At 37.3% G+C, this 1,606-nt stretch overlaps 1 long non-coding RNA gene across 1 annotated transcript; it reads left to right on the top strand.

Moving 5' to 3' along the window:
* The first annotated feature begins 582 nt into the window (after nucleotides 1–582).
* LOC107837715 (uncharacterized) lies at nucleotides 583–1,378 on the top strand. Its single transcript, XR_001663754.1, has 2 exons — nucleotides 583–1,100; nucleotides 1,232–1,378. It is a non-coding gene; the product is annotated as an uncharacterized LOC107837715 (long non-coding RNA).
* The last annotated feature ends 228 nt before the right edge of the window (nucleotides 1,379–1,606 follow it).

The raw sequence follows: 1,606 nt of genomic DNA, 5'->3' as shown, positions 1-1,606 counted from the left end.
ATGAAATCATAGCAAGTGCAAAATTCCGGTTAGTTTGACTGAAAGTCTTCAGGTGCTAAAACAAATAACTAGGATTTTTTTTTTTCTGCATCACGGTAAGTTTAAGCTACTTAATCAACAAAAAGGAGGAACTCCCCAGATTATTGCAACTCTTTAGCCATACCTCGCCCATAACCAAACTGGTTTGTTTGTTTTTCTTGTTGAACTGTACAAGATATTTGTTACAATAGATTAGAATATGTTACAAAAGGTCAAGGTCTGGACATTATTTATCTTTTAGGTCTCAAAGAACTGAACATTTAACAGAGGTGTGTAAACTGTGGAAAACCTGTTTAATCCCACAAAAAAGACTGATTGGGGAGAATATAAAATAATCAAATACTGTCTGTTTCTGAGAGGAAAAAGATAACAAACCTGTGGTTAAATTGAAGCAGTAATTAGAGTCAAGTGTTTACAATCAGTGGAAGGACAATCAGGTGTGAGTGTTTGGCTGGTCTCATGTGAATAAAATTGATCAATCAGAGGCAGAACCTCACTACTTAAGTTAGAGAAGAGGGGGGGGGGAACACAACATCCTGGCAATGACAAAGGAGATTTCAAAAGATCAGAAAAGAGTTGTAAATGTCAACGCTTCCAAGACAAATTTGAACCGCAGCTTTCCACAATGAGGAGCTCAATGGAAAATGTCAACTTCACAACAGTGGGTGACCCAAAAACATCACTTTAAGAGCAAAATGTGAGCCTGGCCAATTAAGAAAAAAACAAACAACAAAAAAAGCACGAGTTTTAAAATACCGGAAGACCTTAGAATATTTTGCTTAGAATTGTGTACGTGAAGAAAGCGTCGAGATAAAATCAGGAATCCAGAATTTTACCAAAATTCCTGCGAACACACCAGCAAACATTTACAGAAAGAAATGTGCTTCCATCCAGGACAAGACTCTGAGATAAACTGAGCTTGATTCCTTTTTTTTAAAAAAAATTGAGGCCTACATGTGACGACTTTTAAGTCCCTTACTTCAACACAGGTCGATTCTTTAGCAGCAGGAAGAGTGAGTGACAAGACATGAGGTGACAACACCTTTTCAGTTTCTCATGAGGTGAGTTTCTGAACTTTTATTATTTTTAGAAGATGATTACGGTACATGGCACTCGAGAATTTTTTGTGCAATGTAATCAAGACCCGCACATAATATGATGGATTTCATTGATCTTGTTGCACGTTTTTCAGCATCACCTGTTGTGCAAACTTGCACAACGACACTAACATGCAGATCTGATCCAGCCCAACCCGGACCTGCAGCTCTGCTGAGCGTGCCATACCGGGGTGCAGTTATTGCATCTAGTAACACTTAAAATAAAAATAATTATTTATATCAGGATTTCTTTGGGCTGATTTAAAAAAAAAGTGTTTAACATGCATTTTAGAATTTATGTCTGGTTTAATTCCACCTAAATTCAGGGTCCAGACGACTCCATGACAAAAGTTCACAAGATAGAAGCTCACAGGCCTATTAGAAAATGGGACAAAGGATGAAAACTTTTAAAAGAAAAACTGTATTCTAACCAGATAAGCCAGACAAAAGCTCTCTTTGGTCTGTACACC

Source organism: Poecilia formosa, unplaced genomic scaffold (genome assembly GCF_000485575.1).
Source record: "Poecilia formosa unplaced genomic scaffold, Poecilia_formosa-5.1.2 Scaffold169, whole genome shotgun sequence".
In the NCBI taxonomy this organism is placed as follows: domain Eukaryota; kingdom Metazoa; phylum Chordata; class Actinopteri; order Cyprinodontiformes; family Poeciliidae; genus Poecilia; species Poecilia formosa.
Note: the sequence above shows the minus strand (reverse complement) of the source record. Positions and strands in the feature narration are given on the sequence as shown.